At 36.7% G+C, this 22,299-nt stretch overlaps 1 long non-coding RNA gene across 5 annotated transcripts in view; it reads left to right on the top strand.

Annotated features, from left to right (window-relative positions):
• Positions 1-22,299, top strand: part of LOC148222161 (uncharacterized) — a 516,376-nt gene that overhangs the window by 121,701 nt on the left and 372,376 nt on the right. For all 5 annotated transcript variants that reach the window (XR_015806785.1, XR_015806786.1, XR_015806783.1 and 2 more), the window contains exon 3: positions 12,404-12,497. This is a non-coding gene — a long non-coding RNA (uncharacterized LOC148222161). The remainder of the gene's footprint in view (positions 1-12,403; positions 12,498-22,299) is intronic.

Below are 22,299 nucleotides of genomic sequence, written 5' to 3'. Positions count from 1 at the left end.
ATTTGCATTCAGTGCTATTTTGCTGTTTTGGGGAGTATTGATTGAGAAAGCAATATGACAGTTTTAATACGATGACTATGAAAAATGGAGGAATGTGAGTGTGGAGTTGCTCTGTACAGGGACTGTTGATACTTCTACAAAAATATTAAGTCCCTATAAAGGCATCATGGTCTAGTGTGTCCAATATATGCTGCTGTTTATTCTTTCAGTAGGGGTAGCAGTTGAAATGTTTAACGTGCTACATATTTTTAGGTGAAATTAATTAGCATGAATAGGCACAGCACCCTGTGGTGTCACTGTTTAGTCAGTTTTCTATGGAGAATCACACTTCAATAGGAAAAACAATGGGGTTTTTTGTGTGTTCTAGAGACATAATAAAAACAAACAACTTAAAATTAGTAACTGATGTGTCATCTTATCATATGTTTTCTTTCTTTCATTGACATCTGTTCCACTGTCATTAGTGAAGGAAACCATGTGGGGGAAAAGATGAACAAAACCTAAATGAAAAACCTCAGACAAATGCTATTTTTCTTTTCCAGTGTTGGCACTGCCAACTCCTGCCTGGAAAAACTGCTTCTGAACCTTTCATCCATGCTTTTGGATGGTGATTTACAGGATAAATTTGTATCAGTAACCACCTGTATGGAAATGAGAGCTGTCAGAGGTTTTTTAGATGCTCCCAGTTTGGTCCTTTTTGACAACGTGATGGACATATACTGCATTTTGAGTCTCTAAATTACTGAGATAACTGACCTAGGAAAGAGAGAAACAAGAGACTGCTTAAAAAAATTAATAAGAGCAAGTCCTTAGTAAATAAAGGGAGAGGAATAAATAGAGCAGTGAAGTCTGTTCATATGTTAAATCTGTTAAGATGTAGTTGATCAGAAAGTTTAAAAGAATGATCATAGTGTGACTAATCTGAAATGTGATCAGAGGTAAAATGTCTTGGTGATTTGTGCAATTAAGTATTTGACAGAAGTGGTATTTGGAATGACCTTATTATTGTAATCAGTTTAGGGTGAGGGGTTGGTTGGTTTGTTGGTTTTTTAATAAATGCAACCAATGTGTTACCTGTAGTGTCAGCCCTCCCTCTTCTCTCGAGTCTGTTCTGACCCATTTGTCATTTTGGAGGCTTTATGAAGTGTAGCAGGGACGAGCTGAATCTATTGTATCACATCTGTTAGGGGTCAGAGGTAAATAAAACTGCCACCCAGGAACATGCTGCTAATGGGGAGGTAATATATTATACAATAAAAGACTTAACTTTTCTTTCTCCATTCTTGGATAAATCTATACCAATTTCTAATACAAATATTGCTTTAAGAGGCTGTAGACTTTTTCTTCAGTCATATCCTCTGCAACTATGATTATGGGCTGTTCCATCTGCAAGGATATTTTCAGGTATATTTAGCTTTAAGCATATGCGCAGATTTTGCTGAATAACCAGATTGCTTGCACATGAAGATGAATGTACTCACTTAAAGTTGTGAAGCTTACCCTCCCCAATACCAAAAATGGCATTTCAGGCTGGTTACTCCATAAATTAATGTTTGAGGCTGTGTACAAACACCTTGCTCAATGATTTAATTAATAAATAATTGGATTATTCATAAAACACTAAGATGTTCTTGATTTCTTGTTTGGCTTTTTTGGGGGGGCGGCAGGTTATTGTTGTTGTTGAAAATGATAGGATTGTATTTTAATTATAAACTAAATTTGCTCTTTTTTTTTTTGGAAAAGGATTTGCTTCTTCTCTTTCTGAAAAAGTACACCTTAGCACATGGTCTAAGAAACTTCTCAGGGTCTGTGTTTGAAATCTTAAAAATGTCTTTTCTTTCCATGTAGGAAACTCTGTGGTAGATATTTGGTGTCAGAAATCTGTGACAGAATAACATATTCTAAAAAGAGGGTATTTTGGTGTAAATCATGTTATTGTTTTTTTTTAGGAGTATGCTTTTGATTTCTCTTTGTTGGATTCAGGGGCAACTATTTGGTAAACACTTCCTGAGAATATCCAGCTTCCTGTTACTAAAGTGCTTCCTAGATTTACTGTAAATGAGGTAGGCGAGAGGTGCAAGCTTTGCTTTGTTTACTTTCCCCACTGTCGAGTGTTTCTGTGTACAGATAATGTGGAACATTGAGACTGCATTTCCCTTAAGGGCACTACTTTTCAAATACAAACAGGGTAAAAAAAATTCTAAGAAACAGAAAATGTCTTGGGTTTGCCTCCCTAAATTGGTAGGGAGGGATTTCAGGCAGTTTGTGATACCTGAAATAGCTTTTATTCTTTTTGCTTCTACTTGGCCATGTTTGAAGCTGATGATATCTCTTTAAATGTGCTGTCAATTGTGCTGCACTTCTCCTTATTTCTTGTGTTTGCTCTGCTATCAACTGGGATGAAGAAGATAGGCAGGCAAAAGTAATTAATTTTTAATATTTCACATTCTTTTTACAGATGGAGGAGGTACAACTTTAAATTAAAGCAGCTTTTCTTCTGCAAGAAAAACAGATATTTGCTTGTATCACTTCAAATTTGTATTAGACCATATTTTATTGTTGAGAAGTGTCATGTTGCTACACTGAATAATGCAACATGGGCTGACCTACTTGAATGTTGAAACATTGACTTACCTGTCAGCATTTTTGAGCAAATGGAAATATTTGTTCTTGTCTTGAAATGGAAGTACAAAACAGGGCAGATGTTTGCAGGCATGAGTAAATCTCAGTGGACCAAGCTTACAATATATATTGTAAACTCCTAATGTCATCAAGATTATTCTTTATTTAATGATGGTAGACCAGAAATTTGTGACCAATAACATAAAAATTCATGACCATGTTGGAGTATGTCACATTAGTAGTTAATATCTACCACCCGTGTTTCATGAGAATATTTGAAACATTCTATTATAATGCTTAATATTTAATATAAACATATTCTGAAAATTCTGCATATAATTGTTAATAAAAGAAAAAGCAATTCAGCTCCTGAGCTAGAGGGCACATCTTTAAGTAGCCCATAAAAGAAGACAACATGTCCAAGCATTTGTTATGTAGGTGTCTTTTCAGAGTATTCAATTTCTGCATTGAAAGAGCTCCCCAAATTTTTATTAGCCATCTGTTTATAGTAGGTGTGTACTTGGGTTTTTTTCCATTTCACTGTAATTATTACTCTGGCAACAAGAACAAGTTGAAATTGTGGCTTGTTTCCTGGAAGTTCTGCTTTCATTACATATGGTTCTCTCCATTAAAACACAGAGCCGTTGCTCAAGCCACTTTAAGGGGAAAGCACTGCGCATGCTGCTCCCGAAATTATGCATGCAGGCACATTAACGGGAGTAGTAATTGCACACATTATTTGTTGGCTGGAACACTGACTGTGTATATAAATTTTCAAATTATTATACTAGCTGCAACTCATTGCTAGTGAGCATCCACTACCACCTCCTTTCCTAAGAAATGAAATATCTTTTCTAGGTAACTATTTATGTGTACACTTAGGATTTATAATGACTAATGGCAAATGTTTTCATGTTTGCTGTTCTGAATTGCATGCCATATGTGTTGGCCTGACCTTTGAATGAACAGTGTCATGGGTGCTGCTTAGAAAATATGGAACAGAGTCGATTGTGTATATATTTTATAGAGCAAAGGAAAATTGGAGGAGAGGAATTCACTTGGCTCCTGAAGAGCAAGATCAGTTCTAGACACAAAACCATTCTAAGAAATGCTTTAATTATGTCTGATTGCAGCAGGTTTTTCCTGTTGCTGCTGATCGTTTCTCTGAACACCTTTGCCCGTGAACTTTTGCCATGGACTGGGGCTTCTTTCCTCTTCTGATTAAGGAAAGAAGAGGCAGTTCTGCCACAGCTACTCTTGCAGCTGGCTGGTACTCAAAGGGCCATTCTAACATGTTGCTATTCAAAGGGTGTTCAGGTGCAGGAAATGAAGCTGTGCCCTATGCTGTGCATAGAACCTTAACTACAAATAAAGAGGAATATTCATGTTGAACAAAGATACTGAGATATGAATGATCTCACCCGTATAAGGCACCTCTGGGATTGATTGTGTCTTTTTGAGAGAAAACTTCTAGAAATTCCTCTCTTCAGTTTTATCCCATCTTAATGAATGCTGATCTATTCAAGGTCATGTATAAGTACAAGACAGTTCTCAATTCTTTCATGTGTATTTACAGAACTTCCTCAGCTTTTCAAAGTAAATAGAAGTTGGTGATTCAACAAAGAATGGAAGAGGTAAACTCAGAATTGCTGAAAAAGTGTTTCTTCTGTTTCAGCTCTATTTTTAGATACTGCTCAAGAAAGCTTGTGAAATTTTTCATCACTCTTCTCAGCTACTCACCACTGTGTTAATAATTACTCATTTAAAATTCTGTGTAGTTAAAATAATTGCTGTCTACATTCCTCTCCCTTTCTTTCTTTTTCACAAACATTTAGAACATTTATATTTTTATGGCTTTCAGATACTTAAGTTGTGGTATCAAGCATGTAATCTCAATTATCTATGAGAATTAATGAGCAAGCTTACACACAAGTGTCTCATTTTTCACTGTGTACAAAATAAGCAGGAAGGGCATATTTTAGTATCTATAAGCTGCTGTAGGTATAACATTATTTTGATATATGGCACAGCCTCCTTAATGAGATCATTGCAGGAGTGTTTTGCATGTGGTAGATGCGTAAGATGCAGATGATTTTTGTAGCTGACAGCAGCCATCACACTGACTCATGCAAGGTTTGTGCTGTAAATTTTCTCTGTGCTGCAGGTATATCAGCAGTATCCCTTGAATATCTACATATTATATTGTGCACATTTGCATCTGTATTTAAGCAGTGCTATGACCTAGTTTGTTTATCTTTGGAAAGTAGTATTTTAGTGCTAGTGTTTTCCTGTTTTCCATGAAATAACATTGAGGGAAATGTATTATTTCCTTGAAAATAAAATATTGTTGCCAAAGATGAAACGTTAGCAGTCTTGCTGATACAAACTTGCAGTCTATTCCTGATTTATTGTTTAGATTGGATGTGGGCTGGGCAAGTGCCCTGAACCCCTGCTGTATTCAAAACAGCAACATGGACTGAAATAAACTTGTAGAAGCTGGGCTTTTTTCACCTAGCCCTTGGTGCTTTTTGAAAATCAGTCTTTTTAAGAAGTTAATACTTGAACATTTGGCATCTCATTATTATCTAAAATCTTGGCCTTGAGCTTGATGGACCCATTAGAACTTTTTGCTCAGACAGACTTCAGTTTGAATAGTGTCTCCTCTACAGCATCATTATGGGATTTTGGTGTTTTTACATTGATCTTTTCTGTTGTTTGCTTTTGTTTCTCTTAAAATAGGTGAATTGAACTGAAACATGGTTTTTTGAACAAAAAATAAACCAGTTGTTTGCTGTTAAACAAAATTATTGTATTTATCTTTAGATGTGTATCATACATTCAGAGGAGCACCAAAAGATGGTAACAGGTATTTGCTGTGTAGTGCAGTTACATATCTCTTACCATATAAGGTCCCACAAAATTTGTTTGGTGGGACTTTCAGAGGAATTTCAACTTGTCTTAGCAAACTCATAATCTTCAAGCAATGATGAAAACAGTGGGATTTTGTTCAATGCTCTCCGCCATGGCTATCAGCTCCAAAAAAAGCTTGAAAATTTATCTGGGTTTCTGGTTTGCTCTTTCATCATCCCCACCTCACCCATCCCAGTAAAGCAGTTATATGATCAGCCTTTGGTGTCAAAATATACCTGAGGTTTGAATGCTACTCGATTTAGAAGGTTTTTACACAGGAAAAATAGGTATTACTCTAATTAGAGACTGGCCATAATTCCATTTGAACACATTTGAGAATTCTTTAAAACACAATGCTTTTTAAGCCTACTTATATGTTGTAAGGTATAGTTCCTAACTTTCTGTTAGGATTATGTTTCCACCAATCTCTTCCATTAGGAGTCCTGTAGAGCACTTTCTCCAAAATCAAGCTCTATGTTTAATGTCTTCTTTACTAGACTACCCCAATCTCATATCTCTTTAGTGTCTAATGAACTATAACTGTGTAGTGAAACTGATTAAGTTGAAAATAGCAGTTTTTGTAATGAGGAAGGAATATAAAAATTATTTGGGACAAAGATGCTGATTAGATTTTAAAGGTAAAAATCTAAATGAGATCTGCCAAATAGGTAAGTGATATCTCAATGCAATTTTAATGAGCACAAGCCCTTTTTTGAGTGAATGTTAGATTAATAGTAAGTTATTTTCAGGATTTTGTTTACCTTGGAGAGTACATTAGTTACAGAGGTTACCCCTGCATATTTTCTAGACTGGTCTTTTCTTTTCCAGCAATTAAATGGTGAACTTAGGAAGCTGAGTGATAAAACACTTGTTAGCTTCTGGGAGGTGAGGATTTTGCCCTGAAGCTTTGTTTTAATAAAAGTTGTTGGTCAGTATATATAAAATGAAGGTAATATGATGAGGGAAGGACTCTGAGAGCTGTTAAAAAGAAACCTGAAAACAGAAAAGTGAACTCTTTTCCTGACATAGCACAGATTGAACAATCAGCCTAAATTGGAGGCTATTTTCCATATTTCTTCTTAACTTCAGTTCTTGTTCCTTTGTGTTCTTTATCAAACCATGTATATGATTAAACAGTCAAGTTAACCTGATAGTTTCTCTGCTTGGGGAATTCAGTGTTATCATGACAGCTTCCTCCTTCAAGGAGGATGGTACTCCTGCTGCACAGTGGCAGCAAACAGCTCTGGAGTCATCCTGGAACTCAGTTGCCACAGCAACGTGGCCCCTTGTACAAGCAGAGGAAGCAAAACAGATGGATGAAGTATTGTGCTATTCTAAGGAATCTCCCTGTTTCCAGAACAATAACACTTCAAATTCCAATTTCCCGCCTCAAAAATGTTATTCAAGCTGCTTTACTATATATATTATAAAATCATGAAAGTTGATGTAAAAATAAGACCCCTTTCCTAGTGAACTACCGAAGATATAAATGAAGATTTCCTAGCTTAGAGCTAGGAAGTTGAGAGGTTTACACTTCAGTCTGGATAGTTTTCTATCCTGTGGACAAAGCATTTAAGAATATACTTGACATTTTCTCAATCAGAACTTACTGACAAGTCCTCCTTTGAGTTACTTGTGGACACAGGGCACATTCTTTTTCTCTCACTGCTGTGAACCTACATTTGTGCCTATGAAAAATCATCCTCAGAAGTGCTATCCAGATTATCCTTCTGTTGTATTTTGAAAGATACTGTAACTAACTTGGAAAAAAAAACTTATTGTGAAAATAAGTATTTCCTATATAAAATAAATTATTTTCATAATTTGAAAGAAATTTTCAACTGTTGGGATTTCAGGTTGTTTCGTTTCAATGAAAATGTTTTGGTTTGTTTTTCTGGAAAGAAACTTTGTAGTACCAAACAGAACTGATTTCTGATAAATTATAGTTATTTGTGGTTTGGGTTTTTTTTTTTTTATGAGGCATTATTAATCTTAAAACAAAAAAAAGTGATTGGCCTTTAAATTCACAGAGATGGTTGCTTTTACATATAAATACAGACGGACTGGAACCAGGAACTGGGTTTGCTAATGGCAGTCCAGGGGAGGAGCTCTGGGAGAGAGTCATGTTTGAGTTATTACTTTTAACTGCAGATCCCTGAATGCCTTTACACTTAGAGTGGTATCAGATCTTTTCCAATTTGTACATAGGATTCTGCTGGGTATGAGACAGCCTTAGTAAAACAAAATCTAGTTGTTAATAAATATTCCTATTTTAAAATACATTATTAATAAACGTACATATTTTAAAATAGTATATTGAAACAATGGGCAAGTTCTTGACAAGTAGGGGACAAAATTTCATACACTCTGATACCAGAGTACAAATTATGCAGGAGAAATGGTCATGCTGGTAGAAGGCTAAGGAAAACCTAGAGGCAAACAGCTGCTGTCCTTGATTACTTCTCTAAGAATCACTTTCGCTTTGCACAGTCAGCAAGTTTGATCCTTTCATAAAATGTATTTCACTTCCTGACTGAGAGCAGGTGATGAAACTGAGGTATATAATTAAATTTAAGAAAAATTATATAATTGCTACCACTCTAATCAGAGAGGATCCATACTTGGGAAATTTATAAATATTTTGAAATAGATTCTCTAATTTAAGTTTAAAGCTTCTCTTTTTGAGCACAACTCTTTAAACACAGCATTTCTGATGGTGGATATAAAGACAGTGTTGGTCATTTTTGTGATGGAGTTAAGCTCATTGAATTGAGTTTCCTTCCACATGACCTGTGAGAATGTTTCATAGTAGGTGGAAGCAAAAGTATTTCAAATTTTATGTTGAATGAGTTCCAAAATGTCCATGTTAAAACTGACATTCCAGTATTTTTTTATTGGAGAAGTAAGGGCCGGTTCAGCAGTGTTTGATTTAGTTCCCTCTATTTTGTTTTCAAAACTGTAAATAGTCATATAACTGATTTTAGTGTGGCAAAGAATATACCGCTTCAGAACACCACGGAATATTACCATTTTTAAATTTGGTGAAAAATTCAAGAATATTTTCAAACTTGATTTGAAAAGAACAATGGTAAAAATTTGAACAAAACTGTAAAATGCATATAGAGTGAGAATAACCCTGGTTATGTGATTAAATAGAAATATAAAATAGATGGAGCACTGAAAGGTCAATTGTAGCGACAAATTACTATCTCCACCAGCAGTTTCATGTCTTCATGTTTGTTGCTCAGATTAAAATGATATATATTCTATATATGTCTAAAGTGACCTCTAGAAAATTGCACTGGAAATAGGTCTGAGTGGAAAAATAGATGGGGAGATGGTGGATAAAATTGTTTGGTGGTTTGAAATAGAAAAAAAAATGCAAATAATCTAACATATCATGATGCAACAGCCAGAGCTGCACTCACTTTGCCACTGTGGTCCTGTGCCTAGAGTGAGTTCCACCCTGGGAACAGGAGGCCTGAGATGTGGCTCCAGCTATGGCTCCATGGCCTTTGGCTGTCAGATTGTGTTTGAAGGAGGCAAGGAGGAGAGGGAGGTCTTTTGCGTAGGATAAAAAGGATCTATTACTTTGGGGAATCTGGGGGCAAAAGAAAAAAATGGTGAAGGTGCAACAACTTAAATATGGGCTAGGTTCAAGGGAAAGGTACAAATTCTTAGCAAATTTGAGAAATTCTGGGGAAGGGTAAAGGGTAGGGTTCACAAAGGCATTGTCCAGTGAGGGAGGTAGAGGGAAAAACTGGGTCACATGGAGTAATGAAACTTCTACTTTTAGGGGATTTCCAAAGGGGAATTCCAAGCAGGGGGCTGGCACAAAGCAGGATTGACAGGTAATTCAGGATAGATTGACAAGGTGGGTGGGAGGGTATAATTTTGGACTAAACAATTAACTTGGACAATAACAGAACATACCATTAACAAGAAGAGCACTGCAACATATCACAACAAGTATCACTTCAGACTTTCAGAATTTGACCAAAAAATGTTTCAAATTTGTTAATTTAACCTTTTAGTTTCTATTGTTTGGTTTGGTTTTTGTTTTTTTTTTAATAGTTTAGGCCACATATTGCACAAGTTCTTAAGAGAAGTTTGTCGCTTAAAAGTTATCACATTGTTCTTAAAAATGTTAGAAAGGAACACCCTGGGAACTACTGACCAGTCAACCTCCCCTCTTTCCCTGGGAAGAACAGGGAACAGAGTCCCCCAGATGCTCTGCTACAGCACAGGGAGGACGGGGAGGTGACTGAAAACAGCTGCACAAGTTCACCAAAGGCAAGGCCACCCGGTGACCCTCTCTGATGGAGTGACATCAGTGGACAAGGGAAGGGCTGTGGATGTCTGTGTGCAGTTCTGTGAGGCCATTGATATGGTCCCTCACAATATCCTTCTCTGTGAAGTGATTTGATGAATGGACTTTTTGGTGGATAAGGAATCAGCTGCATCTAGAGGGCAGTGGTCCACTGCTTGGTCTGGATGGAGGCTGGTAACAAGTGGTGTCCCTGAGGGGTCTGCACTGGCACCAGGACCCTTTGCTATCTTCATCAGTGCCACAGTCAGTGAGACTGAGCACACCCTCAGTGAGTTTGCAGACAACACCCAGCTGCATGGTGCAGCTGACACACCTGAAGGATGGGATGCCATCCAGAGGGACCAGAGCAAGCTCAAGAAGCAGCCCATAGGAATCTCATTATGACCAAATGCAAGATGCTGCACCTGGGGTGGGGCTACTTCCATTGACATCCAGGCTGGGAAATGAACAGATGGAGAGCAGCTCTGCCCAGAAGGATGTAGGGTGCTGCTGGGTGAGAGGCTGGACATGAGCCAGCCATGGGCACTCACAGTGCAGAAAGCCACACGTGGCTTCATCCAGAGCCCTGTGGGCAGCAGGGGATGGAAGAGATACTGCCCCTCTGCCCAGCTCTGGTGAGACCCACCTGTAGTGCTGCATCCAGCTCTGGCATCCCCAGCACAGGAACGATGTGAACCTGTTGGTGCAGGTCCAGAGGAGGGTGACAAAAGTATCAGAGGGCTGGAGCTCAGAGGGGTGGTAGATTCTCCCACCCCCGCGCCCCCACCCCAGAACATTCAAGGCCAGGTTAGATGAGGTCCAGGGTAATGTGATCCAGTTGAAGTTGTCCCTGCCCATGGCAGGGCTGTTGGAATAAATGGCTTTTAAAAACCTCTTCTGACCAAAATAATTCTATTATTTTTGGCCACCTCTGTCCTAGTTTTTTGTAAGAGGTGATGCTGATGGATTCCCTGGGCTGGGGCAAAAGTAATTTTAATTCTATATTTTGTGGACCTGTTAGCACCTGTAATGGAAACAAGACCACAAGAACTACTCAAAGAGGAGTCAGGTTTAGGTCACTAAAAGCAAATGTGGTGCAATAGTCATTCAGTTTTTGTTTTCTTTTAATAATCTCTGATATTGTCTAAAGGTTTGCCCTGCAGTGTCAGTAGGGAACAGTCTTGATCCAAGACCTGCATCTTTTTTTGTATGGCTTCATGAAAGTGTATGTAGGAGCAGTCACACAAACATTATTTCTGTGAATAAAATTTTTTATTTAATAGCAAGAAGACAGGTATCACTAGGTAAAACAAGCAAGCAACACTTTTGTCTTTGTGGGACTTACTGAAATTAAGGAGCCAATTCATACACCTGATGTTTTCTAGTTGTTACCAGAAGAACATATGCTACAACTTGACATCTTAGTAAAAGCCTTGATATATTTTTTGCCTACCAAATAAGCTCATACAAGTTATGATGCCCGAAATAGATACTTCTCACATTCTATTTATTGAATTCCTTTTCCCTAGATATTACTATGAATGCTTTTTGGAGTAGATGAAGCCATATTCTATGTTTTCATCAAAATGGACAACTGAAATAAAATAATGCATTTGGAATGCTTATCTGGTTGGTTTTTTTCCAGATCCTAAGTATGCTGGTTGTTAGATGAAATAATGAACATTCTATCTGCTTGAAATCAATGCCAGATTTAAGACAATAATTCTTCACAATGTTTTGCAGCTGTTCTGAATATATTTATTTCTCACAGCATGAAAAATATTCTAATACATATGAAAAATAAAAAATAAAAAACAAAATGCAATAGTGCAAATGGAACAAAGCTTCATTTTTTCCTGTGTAGAAGAGAATTGCAAAGTAGCCTTATTCACAGTTCCCAGACAAGCAATATGTGTTAACAACACTTTTATTCATTTTTCAATATCTTGCAGCCTAGTTAATCTGTGTTATATAAACACATTAATGCAAGAGAATCCCTTTTCAGACAATATCTTGACCTTCAAAATTTGTGTAGACTGATGTCTCTTAAGCCCAATTCCAAATCTAGTAATTAATGGATGCAGTCATTGTTATCATGAAGCAGAGAATGATGTTGCAGCTGTACTGGTGCAAATCACATGGAGTTCTAGTAGATTTAGCCTGGTAGAACACATAACTGATTATTTTTCTTTTTGATATTTTCTTAATGAAATAAAATTTGCTATAGATTTTTTCTTTATAGTGTGTCCTGCTTTTACACGTTGTTTTGCTGTTATTCCTAAATATTTGCTATTTTTCAGTGTTAGTAAAAGCAGGTATTTTTAATGTGGAGGGCTATCCGGGAGTGGAGGCTACTGCAGAATCTGGAGGGTCACAAATATCATTAATTCCTTGATTAAACAATACTATTTAATGCTGTAGTCATTGTATTAGAACAGTGACTTGCATTTACTTTAAAATGACTGCTTTGAACACATCTGCTATATTTTGCAGCTCTGTTGCAAGTCCAATTTATTTTTCAGATTTGAATAAAATCATCTTCATCTGTCATTTTCTTTACAGCAGCATAGCCCTGCCACAGTCTTCAGCTGTGATGAAGTTGGAGAGAGGCTTCATTGAGTCTTCACAAGGGAAGAATTTTCCAATTAATAATTAGGTGAGTTTAAAAGAAGCAACTGCAGGAAGATTTTGCTATGAATTGCCTGGTCTCAAGTATGGTATCAGATTAAAGTCTGGGAAAAATGTAGGCATAAGAAGCCAGTGAATTATTGGAGCTAAGAATTTAATCAATAGTTTGCTCCTTGTAGACTGGTTTGTACAGAGCTCACATTTTTCAAAGTTACTACTGAATAAGATTTAATATGCAAATTATGTGTATGCATACAAGACTTTGTGAGCAAAGACTACCTTCTCAAAATATGTTGTGGAAAACTGACTTGGTCTCATAGGTCAACAAGTAAGTTTTTCTACACCAAAGAAATTACTTCTTTCTGAACCAAGTTTATAATACCAGTAAAACAATTAACTAGAGATTCACTTTCTAGGCGTATTTTGTTGTTGTTGTTGTTGTTATTTTTTTTTCCCACCAGTGCTGTAGAATTCCCATTAACTGAATTCTGAGCTAGAAATGTATTCAAAATTAAGCTGAGCAATATGAAGACAAACTGATAATTAGATTTAGGAGTTTAGCTGAACATTCAAAGAAGCATTTATTTGCTTATAGTGTTTGGAAGTAATCTCGGGGTTCATTGCTGATAAAGTACACATCTTTTGGTTTAATTCTAAATTCCAAACAGGAAAGGTGCCATAAAAGGTTTGGTTTTTTGGGCCAGTGTCAGTTCCACAGCTGACCTTTGTTCCAGCCGTTTTAGTAATAGCATATGTATGTCTAGGTATTGCCCATTGCTCCTTACAAGAGAATTCTCCACAATTTAGATGCTGCTCTCTCCTTTCTGTCTGTACACCTCTGCAATCTATTTTGGATTGGGAAATAGCCCTCTGTCATGAGAAATATAGTTTGTGCTGGGTGAAATAGACTGATATTTCTGTTTTACAAGAAAAATAAACATACTGAAAATATATATATTACTTTCTCTGGAAAGGTCATAAATGCATCAGAATGCAGCTGGAAGTCTCTGTAAATTGACTTAATGGTGCTGACAAAATCTCAGATTGTTTTCCAGTTCCAAGAGTTTATCCTTGTATACAATGAATATTTGCAGTTCTTTTCATATTTGGTTTGTAGGGAAAAAAGTGTTTGAGTTTTAGTTAATTTTGGTGTAGAACAGTTTTACTGGGGGAAAAAAGCAGTAAAATAAAAGAAGACGTAATGAAATTAAACTAGTGCTGCAGAAAAGTGGGGTTTTGTCTCTAGATTTAATTTTAGAAATTAAGGAATTTGGTTCGGGGGAGAATTAAGTATGACCATAATTTCTGTCAATTCTGTAATTTCTTCTAAAGTAGAGGGTTGCAATAACAGACCTCAGATTACAGGGAGTACTTAGTTTCAATAAGAAAAGTTAAATTATGGTGAGATTGCAGTCAATTCTTCTCCATATTGATTCCAGTTTTCTTTGTTTTTTCTGCTCAGTTCATCTTCACCTCCTTTAACTTCTTTTTCTACACCCTCTTTGCTTCAAATGTGTTTACAAGAGTGACAGAAATAAAAGGACATCCCATTCACTAGCTAACTGGTAGTGCCTGAAGCCATACATAATTTCACATAATTTATGTGAAGCTCTGGTTTCTTTGTCCCTTACCATTGAAACCAAAGTATGCTGTAGCTATGGTTTGATTTAGATGTTGCTTTTTCCTGTTTCAAGTGTGTTAATGATGGTAGATGCATGAGCATACTGCACACACCTGAGTGAGGCATCAGTAACAAAAAAGAAAAATACATTGTCATTGCATCAGAACGAATTCTAGGTAATGCTACTTGCATCACTGGTTAATTTTCTGTGTCCTCTTAATCAGTAATATTGGCAAATACTAGTTCATTTTTGTTCTTCTTTTCACATAACAAGAAGATGGCTTTTCAATGTAAAATTCATTTTCTTAACCATAGTGCCCAACGCATCAAAAAAAGTGATGAGAAAGACATCAGCCTAACACTGCTGATGGAGATGCTTTGTCATATCATTTGGCAGCATTTGATATGGCAGACCTATCAGGATGTTCATGACTTTCTCAATGAAGTTGTTCACAGTAGCAGAAAGAAAAGTGTGTGTGTACATCCGTTTTAGAGATCTAATTACAGAATTCCCAAGGTGTAAAAGTGTAAAGCAGCTGCTTTGGTGCTGACTACATAGCATGCAAACTTTATTCTGTTGTCTTGGCAAGCACCAGTTTAGCTGTGGCCTTTTCTGTTCTCCTTTCCTTGCCAAACGTCCACTTTTTGTTGAGTTACATGCTAATGTGCTAAGCTCCATCAAGCAAAGACTGATTTTATTTAGAGAAAGGATTGTGTGTTTGCATAGAATGTGTCAACAGGAAAGATGGATTCTAAAGAGAAATAAAGGCCTCCCAGTTGTTACTGTGAAGATCAAGGGTGTCTTGGTTTGAAAGACAGGTATGGTCTAAGGAAAGGCAAGAGCCCCTTTCCTGAGATGCAGAGTGCAACCCCCTCCCTTTTAACCACTTTAGCTTCAAATCAGAGGCCTTCAGGCAGGAGATGTGGGGATAGGAATAACAGCTCTTTATTGATATCCAGCAACAAAACAACAACAGCTATAAAAATTGACAACAGAGCAGAACAGTATAATTCAGTTCCAGTCCCTTTTGGCCGCAGGCCGTCTCCCTGCGCTCAGTTACCGGTGCTGTGGGCAGGGCAGGGCCCGCGCAGTTGAAGAGGGCTGGGTGATGGCGGCAGCGGCCCAGGGGAGAGAGGGATGGGGAAAGTGACTCCCCCCTCACGGTGTCAGTCGTGGTGCTCAGCAGAGTGTCCAGAGGTAGTAGGGTGAGGTGGGAGAGCAGCAGAGCGATGTCCAAAGGCAGGGAGCGTGGATCTCAGTGCTGGGATGGCAGGGGAGATGCCAGATCCGAGCACGGTGCGTCCTCTCCCTCCACGAGCCAAACGAGAGAGTTTCCAGCCCGCTCCCGACCCCCGTCCCACCTTTCCTTTTTCTGGTTTCCCCACCCCCCTAGGAGAGAACATTATCTGTCGTTTTAAGGTGTAGACACAATTACTTAGCATAACAATGGGAGAAATTCCACAGAAAGAAAAGGGAACAATTCAACCCCCAACAAGGGCAAGCATAAATCTAAGACCTGCAGCACTGCCTGATAGAAAAGGAGGTAAGACTTGAAATAACAGAAGGCAGCACTGAATACTGAGGTGATAAATATGACAGCTGTTATGCTCCTAAGTCTGGGATTAAAAAAATTATAAAATCAGTATGATTCAATAAAGAAGTGTGTATATCAATAGGTTTGTCAAGCAGCACTTTTATGTCCAATGCTATTTAAGTGGTCTTCTTGTTCTTTGCAGTAAAAGCAGTAGATGTGAAGAAGCTGGACTCTGATAAAATTTCATATATTTAGTAACCTGGGCTCAAGCATGCTGTCCTGTTATCTTCCTCATAAATGGTATCTACACTTTTCATTTATGAGCATATTGGAAATAGCAAAGACAAGAGGGATCAATCACAGCATTGTTTTGCTGTGATCAATAGAAGACCTCTTTGAAAATACACTGGGAAATGGCTTTTTGGAGCAACTTATTTGTCTAAAGGTAAAATACTTTATAAGCCCTACCTATGGCTTTGCTACCTATAGAGAATTTAACTCAACCCTACTTTTCCCTATGAAGAGCAGGCTGTTGCAGTCCTCTTTTCTGACCCTCAGTTATTTTCTTCCTTGTTAGAGTCCTGTGAGCACACCACGCTTTGAAAGAATGCACACAACGTGTAGGTATCAATTTACAGGACAGGCACTCTCTCTGGTTTATTTAGTGAATAGCACAATTGAGATCCTGGTTCTGACTAAGCCCTTTGGCTGTAGCTCTTCTGTCTGTTTATTATAAACAGCGAATGCTAAAGTAACAACACTGAAAACAATCAGAAGCCTCCCCAAATAGACAAATAGATACTCCCACTAATATATTTTAAATTTCTTAAAAGATCTAGAACCAGCTTTTTTAGTGTTGCTTTGGGGTCTACATTAGACCTAGTAGTAACATTTCAAGAAGGACATAAATTATATGTCTTTATGTGTGACATACACTAATTTTATATGACATACACTGATTTTAATATCAGGAAAAACCTGTCAGATTTGCAAAATACCACCTTAATCTTCAGGCCAATCTATGGAACATCTGGTTTATCAACAGATGCAGTTTTACCAGTAGGTTTATACCATAGTATTCAAGAGCAGAAGAGATAAAAATAGTTACTATCATTATAACAGCAGATATATTTCAAAAAAAGGCTTTTTTTCCTCCTAAGAAACATCTGCACCTGGAGCTTTACTTACCAAATAAAACTTTATTTTCAAACAGTTTTCAATTTTCTGTAGCATTGTGTATTTTTAATTAACTCTCTGAATTGTGAATATTTTTCCTGAAGTTTAAGCAGTGAAGGTCAAATGTAATCATAATGATGACTTTGCTCACTCAAAAGCAGTTTATAGGATACAAATAAATATTTTTTTACCTAGTAAAGCAAAACTGATTGACTACAGGTGCCTTAAGCAAAAGTTCTTCATGCCTTTTCACATTTTTACTGAGGGCTTTAGTTGTTTGGAAGAAAATAACAAGATTGGGACCACGTTAAATTGTTGCATCAAGGACTGAAAAACAGTCCTTAAAACCAAAATTCTATCATACACCTCTTCCAAATCCCAATTTAATTTGACTTTTTCCTTCAGGAAGAAAATGCCGTTTGCCGAAAACACCTGAATTATGAAGCATAAGAACTCCCACTGATGTCTTCAATTTTAGCTTTCATATTTTCCAGATTCTGTATTACATTAGTATATAACTGAACTTCGTATAAAGTGTTAGCAGTTTAGTTTAGTTAGACAAAACTATCCTTTTCCAGCCTGAGAACCAAGGACACCATTGCAGCTTCAGGCCCAAAAAGTGTAAACAGTGAATTGAGGAGAGCAGTCTGGGAGGATGGGACTTCAAAATCTGTTAATTGGACAATTAACCCCAATATGTAAATGGACCAAAACTTATAAAAGTGAGAAAACTCGTGGCCAGTCGTCCATCTTGGGTGTAGCCTCAGCCAGGCTTTTGTACTGCCCAAGATGTAGTCTTTGAAGGCTTTTTAATATTCTATATATTAATATATATTAATATAAAAGATATTATTTTTAATATACTTTATTCCTTTAACACTGTCTAACCTCTGTTATAGGTAGCTTCTAAAGGCATCACCACGCAATTGTCTTCAGTAATTTGTGAATTTTGTCTTTCAGTGCATTTGTTTCCTTAGCAAAATTATGCCTTAGTTGTCTAACGACAACTTTGTAAAGAGCAAGTTCATTAATTTCAATACACAGAATAAATTTTTTAAATTAGGTAGTACAGACTTACACAGGACAGAAATGGCATTATTTTTCCTGGCAATCTGTGAGTACTGGACTTTATTGTACCAGTTTTTTAGAATTGTCTCCCAGAAGTTGAGCAAAAAATGTTCTAATATTTTTCACATTTTCTTCTTTTACTCTAAGTGTTCTGTATAAATGCTACCACAGAGCAACTCTTCTAGAACTCCTTCACTGTTCACTTATTGAGGGAGTTAGGACTTTATATTAAAGTCAATGAAGTCAGTAATTTGTACTAAATGAGCAACATGACTTTATGTATAGATGGAATATGTTCTAGACAACAGCACGAGAAACCACTGTTCAGTAATTTCATGCAACATATATGGATATAAATAACAGATAAGCTTTCTTTAACACTATCATATTATGACAACTTAATTTCCTACTGAGTATGAATAATTTTACTGTGAAATAATTTATCACCAATATTAATTCAGATGTTCTCAAGTCAGATGGCTACATTATTTAAATCTCACAGATTTTTACTTTTTTAAGTCAAAGTACTCTCATTAATATCATATTCTTTTAGAATAAGTGTCATGCTCCCTGCTTCAAAAACTAAAATAGTTCGCAGTCAAAATAATTCTTTATTGCCAACTTTACTGGGAAATTTAAAAAAATACACTCCTTCTGTCAGTAACTGTGTAATCAAGAGGCAGAAGATCATTAAATGAATCTAAAGCTTCTATTTAATTAAAAATAATTGTCTGCCTCCCATCTAGAATCCAGAGGTAAAAAACCAAAAACCGACAAAACATCAGAAACTTTTCTTTCATGTATCGTTTTGGCTGTATCATACTACAATACTCACTGCATTGAGATTTTCAGCCCTAATTGTCCTTAAGGAGCATTATGGAGTTTAATTATTTTTGTTTTGGAGAATAATTTAAATACCACAGTGATGAGCACTCTAGAAAAACCCACAACAAAATAAATTATGACATCTTCAATTCACAATTTGAATTTTTTTGAATCAGTAAATATCAATGTGCATCCTCTCATTATCCTGTCTTTGTTATACCACAGAGTTTCACCCATAAATAAATGAGGGCAGCATTAATGCCAGTAAAGGAATGTTGATTCTGTCCCCTCTAATCTTTCACCTGCACTCAGTTTTTTGTTTCAGATATCAGGGGAAAACACAAATTAAGCCAATGAAGGCAACACAGCACCAGAAAGGTAGAATACATTCCTGAATAAATTATCATGAGGATTTGAATATAAAATTTAAACTCATTTTAGCAATGCAATACATTCTTCTTACACTACAAAATTCTGACATACCCATCTGTTTTCAAACTGTTTGGAATCCTCCTCTAATGTTAAATGAGTTGATATGAGAGCAGTATCCATTTCCTTCCTTACCTGTATTTGTAACCCCAGAACAGTTCTCTCACTGCCATGTATTTCTAACCTGTTGATCCTCTGAATGTGTGATTTTGGCTGCATTTTGAGCTTTGTACAAGAAGATTTCTCAGGAGGAGGAATGTTAATGGATCTAGTTGGAGCTCCTTCAAGCAGCTGCTCACTTTGATCTTTAAAGTGAATCATCAAAGCTCAGAGATGATCAGTGAACAAGGCTTAGGGAGGTTTGACTGATCTAAGCACAGCCTGCATGGTAATGAGCTCCTTGTTGGGATTACCTGGGACTTTGTGCTACTTACAAAGTTAAAGAAGTGTTTTGGCATCTCAGGTGTTTGTGCTTAGCTCCCAGTTATTTTTTTGCTATTGCTTTGAAGATACTGGTTTTGAAACATCACAATTTCATTGCCCATTCCCCTACTGTTCCTACAGGCTTGTTGCATTGGGGTGTGTGTTGGGTAGCCAGAGGCATTTGGGTGATAAGTATTTGAATTTCAGCTCATTTCTCATTATATAGTCCATTTCTTTTATGTTATCCCTAACATAACTTTGATGCAAAATCTGGGATGTTTTTGTTCAGGACTTCTAGTATACCAGTTACTGAATATGCTGTTGTAAAATCTGTGTAGGGAAGTTAGAAACGTTACTAAAGACAATTGAACAGCTATTGCCTGAAGCCTAAAGTCAAAAATCTAAATGTCCAATGATGTGATGAACAGAATGAATTAAAATTCATAGACTGTGGAGGGGAGATTTTTTCCTATTCTGAACAAGGCTGAATGGTTTTGGCCCCTTTTAAAAGATACCGTCAAACCAAAGTTGAAGAATGTTATCAGCACTTCTTAGCAAACCATAGCACTTAAGTGCCACAGCTAATTTTTTAGAGGGTGTGGGTTTAAAAAAAAAATAATTCAGTTTTATAATCATGCAATGGGAGATGAGGGGAAATACTTAGTAAGTTACATTCACCCATTGCCCAAAATGTTCAACTTCAGTTGTTAGTTTTGGATCCTCACAACCAACAGTTGCTTCTGTTGTGAAGTTGTCTTAGCTGATCAGCACACAGATGATCAAAGTTGTCCTGCATTTCTGTTTATCATAGCACAATCTTTTTCAGTAAAGAGAACATGCTGTTTAAGATATAGTTGGATAGATGACCAAATTCTCAATATTAGGATAAGTAAACCTAAATCTATTAAGTACAATTATGTGACTTTGTTTTCAATTTAAAAAACCTACAAAAACCAACCAATCAAAACCAACAAACAAGCAAACAAAAAACCCCAACAACCTAAAACTCCCCATGCTGTTAACTGTTTTACAGATTTTAGTTCTAGGTCACATATAGCAGTCCAAAACACAGCTCCAAGAACTAAAATGCAATTGGTAGGATTTTCAAAGCCTTATACAGAAAGTGTAGGTCAATCTTAAAATACATTTTTATTTTGTAAGACCATAGCCTTTGTTTTCTCTTCATAGAATTGCAAGATAGATAAATGTTTTGAGTACAGTTCATGAAGAAAGAAAGAAAAAAAAACCCACAGCATTTTTGTAAACAGGAACTTCAAATTTGCTAGGAATTATAATTAAAAGCTCTTGAATTCATTCTAGTTAGTAGCATAGGTGAACTGAGATTCAGCATTCCTATTTTTTCCTCTATTTTTTTACAACATACTTTTATGACACTTTTCTTGAAGTTCAAACTAGCTGTAAGACTGGAGGATACATTATTTTGAATGGTGGAGAAAACACCTTTTATTATAACGTAGGGAATAAAATCTCTGTTCTAACTCTCACTGAAGTTTTCCTGTATATCCAAGGAGATTGCTTTGCTCAATTAACAGAACACTATACCAGCATTTGAGTATGGGTTCATGTACAGCTTGCTCTGCCATTTATTCCTGCTCTGCAGAACAGAATCTTCCTTTCCCTTATAAAGGACTTTGGAACCCACAGATGACTGTGAAATTATCAATATACATATTGTTATTTCCTCCTCGTTTGAAATCCTTTTTGTCATCAGAATGGAAATCTTTTCTCCAAAAAGAAAATGTTTGTTTCTAGAAAAGTCTTTTAAAACTCAAAGCTAAGGAGAATTGCTGAAGATAGACAGACTGCTTGGTTGGCATTGCACACCCTGAATTAGTCCTGTTGAGAGAGGATTTTGAAATTGTTATCCTTGGAATTCTGGCCCTGCAATACTTTATGGGACGTGGTGCCCATTCTGGCCAATGGTATCTGGTCTGTGGAGCCTGTGGAAATACAACAGGTTAGACTGAGGCCCCTCTGCTTTGGTATCCCAGCTCAGACGTGGGTGAAAATGAATTGCATGTGAGAAGGTGACGCTTTGTGGTAATTCTGATAGATGCTTTCATGGCATCTGAGGAAGGTAGGCTTTTTGGTTTTAAGAGCCTGTATGATTTTATTAATATTTTCCAAAGTTTGTGAATTCATGCCTGTTTATAGCATTCATTATATATCTTATATCAAGGAGTTCCACAGTTCATCTTTGCATTAAGTGAAGTGGTGTCTGCCTGAATTTGATTTGAACCTCCACCTGTGAATTTGTATTTCAAGGTTTCTTATTATTGCAATGGAAGGGGCAGCTAACTGATTTCTCCTTCACCTTTTTAATGCCTGTCATGGTTTTTAGTTGGCTCTTGTTTGATGTTTTTCTAGTTTGGGAGTCTTAATCTTTAAATACCTTCTTTCTGTGGAAGTAACTTGATTATCTTTAATAATTTTTGTCGAGTTCTATGTCAAATTCTACTCAAATGGTTTTTCTCAGATGGAAGAACCACATAGCAATCATGATGTTGACACAATGCAAACTTTACATATTAGCATAACACTTTCTGAGGTTTTCCTGTGATTATAATTCTGAAACCACTGTACTGATGTGTTCATAAGACTATGATTTTAACCTAAGATCTCTGTTGCCTCTGGCAGTAGTTGTCTCAGGATCAATTCCTGGGTACATGTAGTTAAAACTGTTTGGGGTTTTTTTTTGTGTGTGTGTGTGGTTTTGTTTGCTTTTCTGGTTG

Source organism: Sturnus vulgaris, chromosome 14 (assembly GCF_052056855.1).
Source record: "Sturnus vulgaris isolate bStuVul1 chromosome 14, bStuVul1.hap1, whole genome shotgun sequence".
NCBI classification, from domain to species: domain Eukaryota; kingdom Metazoa; phylum Chordata; class Aves; order Passeriformes; family Sturnidae; genus Sturnus; species Sturnus vulgaris.
This window is presented reverse-complemented; position numbering and strand designations above follow the sequence as displayed.